Raw genomic sequence first — 7,829 nt, forward strand, 5'->3', positions numbered from 1 at the left:
TTTTTTTTGGCCAATCTCCGGACATAAGAAAAGCCAGGGATACAAGTCCTTAGACCAACTGCAGAGGGAACAAAAGAATAAAAAAATATCCTCCACTTATTTTGTGGCATGTGGCATCTCAGCATGGCGCCACTGTGTCGCCTCCTTCAGATCTCCTCCCAGAGCTGGGATGAAAGTTTGAGCAGATTGATTCACTAAAGCATGGAATTGTGTCGCTGTCTCTCAGTTAAATGGGTTTGATTCCATTTGTCTTAGAATGGGTACAAAGCCCAGTACATATTAGGAATGACTTCTTTCCCCTTGCAGAGTAGTTTAGTCGTCTCTGGATTCATTCTGCTGTGAACGTATTGTCGCCTGCTGACATGCAGAAGCTGGGACCGTTGGGAAATTGAGCTAAGCTAAATGGGAAATCCTTAATTAACCTGTTGGTCCCTGCTCCCACTGAGCACTAAATTAGTAGACATTGGGAAAAGGAGTCAATTTTTGGATGCAGCCTTGTCAGACTGAGACAATCAATGGAATGTAATCATTTTAAATGGTAAGGAATTGACCAAAGGAAACCTCAGAGTCATGTGGAAAAGCACAGGAAATCCCACACCAGTGGATTCAGTTTTTTGTTTTTTTTATTGGCTATGTACTTAGTCATTCAGATGGCTGAGATTGGTTTAAAAGGGTGTATTGTGACTTCAATGTACCTATAATGTTATGATCTAGATTCCATTAGGTTAGTCTAAAAGTTGGCTGTAACTTCATCTGGGAAGCAATCTGAGTCAAAAAGGTTCAGTAATATGAAATTAAAGTGCAATATTTGTCACTGTTGGGAAACAACAGCAGTCTTGATTTAGTAACAGGGAGCTTTTTAAAGAGAAGCCCAGTAGTGTGAACGCCTCCTGTCCAATGCGCTGTGGGGTCTTTGCTGCCTAAAATAACAACAACCCACGCCGGCATCTAGTTTTGGTATTTCTGGATGGAACGTCTCGGTTGATTATTATGGAAGTACAGCAAACCTTTGTGGGATCTGTTTTTGCCCTTCACAGCTTTAGAGGCTGTAGGCGGGAGGAGGGTCCCTTGTCTTGCTGATGTTTATTGACATGCTGTAGGTTGGAGAACCGGGTGCCAAACATGATGTCAAATAATGCTGTGAAGAGATATTTGGTGAGATTTTGGTCACCACTGCATGTCTGACAAGGTACTGTAGTCCTTCAGTTAGCTACTGCCCATTGACGTTTTCTTATCGGAGCCAGTGAGGACGGCTAGTGCCGTGGTTCGAACATGCTTTTCTAATGGTTCCAGCTTAATGTTAGCATGTTCACCAAGGACCCCACTGCCAGGACTCACAACCTCCGGTTTGTTTTTCTAATCTGACAGCATGCGATGATAATATGTCTGTATGGTACCGTAACAACATTTTTAGAAAAAAAAATGCTTTGGTCGGAGGAGTCTTGCCAAATGTCCCATTAACAATTTTAGTATATAGGAAGGACATTTTCGATGATAATGTGAACATTTCAACATGTTCTGGTCTGTGGATATTCACTAGGACGTGCATGAGTGCAGTATATTTGCTGATTTTTCTTTATGACCGGGCCTCCGATCGATGGTGTCACGTGATGATGCCCTCAATTTTTTTTTTAACGAATCGACATCACCGTTGCCTCCTATAGTTAATGTGCCAAGTTTGAACGTATGTAGTGAAAAAAAAAGTGATAACAGATTGACGTCTCGATAGAGTTGATTTTAATGCTCTTAGCTTTTCTAATTAACATAACCATTTACCATGGTAATATGTTGACGGAAGTAAGACAGAGTATTGTTGACAATGTTTAAGTCTTCACAATGACCTTGGTCAGATTAGTGTGCGACTTCAGTTTTTACATGAGTGTGTTAATGGTTTCAGACTTCACCAAAATAATCTTTTATTTATTTATTTTTTTTGATGAGTTGGTGTTAAACAGAAAGCAGTATTGTAAACACTCCAGGCCAAAAACGCCTCAGATTTAGTGCCACACAAAAGCAACAAGTATTAACTTGCTTGGGAAGTTTGATCCTGTCAAAAGGAATGAGACACGTTTCTTTATAAAGGATGGGGAACTGAACTAATCCTTTCTAGTCATTAAATCTTATCTTTTCCAGGCGTGGGGATTTAATTGACACGCGTGTTTGCAACATTGAACTAGCCATGCTGCTTTTAATACTGTCGAACTCTACTACATTCCGATTCTGTTTCCTCCTGCCTGATTATTTGGGGCGACATTAGGGATGATTCATCAGCAATTACTTGGTTTCACAGAACTAAAACAAAGTTATGCCACCATGATCACACTCCCGACACCTTCTAAGATAAATATGAGCCTGTCATTTGGTGCAAAAAAATCTCATGTGGTGTTGCTTCAAACGGCTTTTGAGTTTGACATATTTTTAGTAGCATCATCCACTTCTTTCGTTTTCATCCGTAGCATGCTAGAAGTGGAGCAGCTGCGTGTCTGTACTCCAGAGGTGAAGTTAGAATTCACACTTCACTGTCCCATCAGGCAGGAGGTCCTCCTTGTTTTTTTTTTTTTTAGCTTTTTCCTTCTAGACAAAGATGTGAATAAGCTTCACCTCAGCATCTGGTGTGCTAGTTTCTTTTTCCTGTGCTAATAGCTGGGCAGCGTTATAGTTGCCCCGTAGCAAGGAGAAGGTAACAAACGCGATTCAAGTCCATGAGCTGAATGAGACTTTGGACGTAAGTCGCATCAACGAAAATCATGTAAACACTGAAGGAACATGGGCAAAGGTTATTGTTGTTGACTTTTTTTATTTTTCCAATTTGATACTGAAAGGCAACATTTGCAATACAGTTCTCAAACTACATTAATATCCATAAAGGGCTTGATCGATATTTACTGAGCTGCTCCGCGTGCGCCCAGTCGGTCCGAAGCATTCTTCACTCAGAATAGTTGCGTTTGAACATTTGACACATTTTGTGATGAAAAACAAAATGTTTCCTCGAAGCAAGCGACCCAGTTGTCGTAATCTACACAAGAATGTTTCCCGATCATGACATAATGGTGCAATTATACCGAGTTTACATTTATAAATATTGAGATGTGTGGGGGTTTTTTTCTTCCTTTTTTTTCTTCTTTGTTAAGGGTCTAGAGTTAGGGGGCGCTATCCATGCCCGCTGTGACCAGCCAAGCCGGGGGGTGGGGGGTTTTACAAAGAGGAGCTGATGGGGTTTTTAAAACTCGCATCTTTTCCCTCTTAATTTATTGTGAGAGCGTTTTTTTTTAACTACCACATTTCAAATGTCATAAGCAATGAGGTGCTGTGATGTCATGGCTTGGTTTCAATTTTTATCGTGGTTTTATTAACATGTGCGACAGGGTGAGGGTGTGTCCTGGCGGGATGGCGGAGGTTTGCGAAGCTTTGGCCTTACTGACATGTTCTTTTGTTTCCTTACGACGAAAAACAAGAAGAAACGTCTCTGTAGGCTTTCCACTACCTCTCATGTTGGTTAATTTATTTCACATCTAGTTGTCTAAATGTACCAGTTGTTTTTTAGATCTACTTGAAGCCTAACACTGTAAACGAAAACTCATGTGCACAGATAAACGACGATGTAAATGAGCAGAGGGGTTCATGAGCGCCCGGCCTAATCCACATAACGTTTTTGTATGTATGTTTGTTTTGTTGAGCTGAACTAGATTTTGCATCTCTATAAATAATTCAGGAATCCACTGTCTAAAGGGCTAATCCCATTTTTGCCTATGCAAATCTGTTACTGTGGGGGAGTCAGGGCAAGCGAGCAGCGCCGGATTAGATGGACCATGGTTTACATTGCCCTTTGATGATATTCTTCAATCTTATTCAGCAGAAATGTACGCTTATTTTTGTTTCTACATAAAAAATTTAATATACGTATATACACACATATATATATATATATGAACTAAGTAATATAACAGAGGAAATAGTACATGCCTTCGTAATGATTTCAAAAAATACTTGCTGAAAAACAAATAAATGTGTTGTTGTCTGACATTTCGTGGCTGTGTGCTCGATGCGAGGAAGCAACTACAAACACCGGTAGCTGTGCGGGATTTTCTCCCAAACTTTATTTATTTAAGAATCGGACACATTTGCGACTTCAGCGTGTTATTCTTGACGGCGGCGTGTGGGCAGCCTGCGGGGGGCGGACCATCAGAGCTGTGAATGTAACGACCAGCGAGGATAATAACCATCAACCATACTTGGTCAGCATCGGTTCATCGGACCATTATTTTCTATTATGTGAATGCAGCAGTGACGTGGAGTATTTCCTACTTCATCTTTTATTCTTACATGTCCTCATATTGTCCCAAGACTTTAAATTCAAGATTCCGGATTAGATCAAACAAGCACTAGTGGTGTTGTCATCTGTCACATGGGAACGAAAGGTACATCTAAGATCAGTGACTCCCCAGTGACTCCTCAGCAATTGTATCAGGAATGTATCACTGCTCTCTTCGCCTTTTCCTTTGGCCAATGAAATTGAATGAGTCAGTCTACCAGAGTTTGTGTGGCATTGCTGAATGTATTTTCTAAGTAGGATATGCTATTGTCATTCTGGCAAAACAACACATCATACGGGTTAGTGAGTAAACCCCCTCTTTTGACCGATGTTCTTCAGTCGACAGGTCGGACAGTGTCCTGCACAGGACGCAAATAGGGCTGCTACAACTGGAGGATGCGGGACCATCGCGACAGCAAACTATTCAAACCACATTTGGGGCAATTCAAATTTGGAACAATTGTTTCGTATTTACAACACTACAGTAAGCTCCGAGTGAAACCAAGCTAGTTTCAATGGCCAAAGTGACTGCCATGAAAATACACTCTGCAAGCTCACACACACTTTACTACCTAGTTCCATCTTTCCCCCTCCCCCAAGTCATTTCGAGTCACGCTATTTCCGCCATGTCTTTGTTGTTTTTGATTTGTGCCTCTACAAATAGACCTCAAAATCCTCCTCCATTTCTTTCACCGCCTCGCGTGCTAAACGCCGTAGAAATCGCCTCATGTTTTATCAAAGAAGAGTCCGCCTCATATTGTCGATTTACTTGAGGTGTTTGTGATATTTTTAGGGGAACGATTGTGGCATTTTGACAAAACAGATTTAGGCGATCAGCTCACTATTTATTGATTTCGATGCCTAAGCCTCATGGCTGTCTGTTGTAGATAGATGTCACAGTCGAGGGGGAAACGCGGGAAGAGAAAACATTTAGTGTCGTGCCAGCGACTGAAAGTGACATTGTTTTTCTATTCAAGCATGCTTTTGCTAAGTAAATGAAATAATTCAGTTATTTGCTATTTGCAACGATACTGTATGAGTATGTATACAAGTACTGCAGTATGCAGACAATTTAGAGGCTGGTCTGAGAGGTTTGTCCAATAAGCCGGCAGTTCTGGGTTCTAATTCTTGGTTCGAGCATCTCATGAACGACTCAATGAGCCTCTTTGTGTTGACGGATGAAGACGGCTGCGGTTATTTCCACACACGTGTTTCGGTCAGTCGAGTTGCTCTTCAGAAAACATCTTGTGTTGAGTGTCGACATGTTGACATGAACTTGAAAGGATCAGACCCAAAAATGTCTTCACCCACTCACAACTTTGAATTTTATCAAAGTAAACTGATTGTCCTGAATTTCTACGCCCAGAGATCCGTCCACTGTAGCACTCAACTCTATTTTCATCTGTCAGCCAAGGTCTTGTTCTGTCCGTGGTACATAAACAGTATGTGAATTATTGCTTACATACCAGGTTTGATTTTGAAGTCCAGCTGATGCAACTTGTTTGTCTTGTGTCAAAGGTTAAATACATATACGCCCCCAAAATAATTGCTGTATTGCAGAAGAGGGTTTGGTGAACAAATTTCACTCACAAAATTCTAACATGTCAGGTGGACTTCAGCGGATTTTGTTTAAGATTTCATCGATAAGGGCTCGCACCACTCCTCTTTAGCTCAGTGGCTAACTAGCTTAGCATGAATGGCATCCGGTCAAAATTAAAGTTCTGTAATTGTTCAAAAAGATCTCAGAATTCATTTAGATGGGTCTTGAACTAGACAACTTTCTCTTGAAGTGGAGTGCAGCTTCTCCTTATCTGCGTTGCCCGTGCTATGCTAAGCTAAGGAGCTACACAAACAAGAGTGGTGGATGTTTCTTTCTTTCCTCTGAAGTCACATGACTGATTAAGAGTCCAAACACTGAAAGCAATACAACCTCTCAGATTCCGTTGAAAACATTTTGGGATGGCAAAAAACAATGTAGCTGAAGATTTGGTGAATAGAATGTGCCAAACTGTATAACCTAGTTTTCAAGTTCCAGTTTTTTCCTCAAACATATGTATATGTTTTTGCATCCATGTATCTATCACGGTGTAAAGCGACATGTTTTGAGTTCTCAGTGTACTGACTTGATTTGTAACAGTTTTGTTTTATTTTTCCGGTGTGTCATTCTCCTCGTGGATCTGCCTTTAACCTGGTACCGTCAGCGGGTGTACAAATGTGCTACGTTACAGTTCACTCCATCTTTGTTTACACAACATCTCGCATTACAAGGAAAACTCGGATGTTTGGTGAACTGCCCTGGAATCTGTCTGTCATTGAACTAGTGCTGCTAGAGAAAGAAATCAACATGTAACAACTTACAATAAATACTTAATAGATTTTTTGCCGAACGTGTTTGTGTCTTTATTTCACTGCTTCAACATTGAATTGCTAATACAGTGTGTTGTCTAAATTTCTCAAACCCATGTAGCGCCACTGCTAAAACCGACAGCTGAGGCTGAAGCCAATACCAAAAATTATTGAATATTCAAATGTGGTTACGTTTTTTTTACTACTTTTTAAAATTATTTTGTAATGTTCCATGAATAGTCGAGAATATACAGTCGTACCTCGGTTTTCAAACGTCCCGGACTTCGAACAAATCGGAGTTTGAACAAACATTTCGAGATTTTTTTGCTTCTGATTTTCGAACGAAAATCCAGAACTCGAACGCCCCCAAAAAAAGCCAGCAAAACATAACGTGCGCGGACCAATCAGCTGACCCACGACGCGCTTTGTTATTGTGTATAACGCAGCCTCTGTATGCAGACGTGTCCCGTTAGCTACATTTACTGACTGTTTGTTCTTCATATTGAGGTGTAAAACCTTTCCTGTCTCTGCACTGGACCGTGGTAGAGTGTCACAGGGGAGGTGCTCGCTCTCCACACCTCCGAGGCTGGAGCTCCACTCCAGGGTTTGATGTCCTGTTGTGGGCTGGAGCTGGGACAGGGATGAGGCGAGTCTGGGACAGAGCGTGACTTGGTTTATGACTTTGTCACAGCCAAACTGCACAGAAGCGCACATTCAGAGCTGGACACGCACCGGGCACCTCTTCACTTCTGGAGAGACGTCACTCACTCGGCAACCCCTCCCACATGCAGCGGCCACACACATAGAGGAACAGCGCACCTGCAGCAGACACTCTACATTCACTCCTACAAAAGCCTCTTTTAAGGCCTGGAACGCATTATTTCTTTTTCCATTCATTGTAGTGGGAAAAATCGATTCAGATTTCGAACAATTCGCTTCTGGGACGGATTGTGGTCGAGAACCGAGGTACCGCTGTATTTTGTTTGTCAAAGAAAGTTAATGTTTAGATGGTCTAATTTTTCTATTTTTTTTTATGTTTCAGACTGCGTTTCATATAATTTTAAAAACAACACAACATAGCATCCCACTATATAACAGGCTGATAATGTAAACAGAAGGCTCCAGATAGTATGGTTGAACACTCATTGCAAACTAAAATTCTATTTTCGCT

This window comes from Synchiropus splendidus, chromosome 9 (genome assembly GCF_027744825.2).
Source record: "Synchiropus splendidus isolate RoL2022-P1 chromosome 9, RoL_Sspl_1.0, whole genome shotgun sequence".
NCBI lineage: Eukaryota > Metazoa > Chordata > Actinopteri > Syngnathiformes > Callionymidae > Synchiropus > Synchiropus splendidus.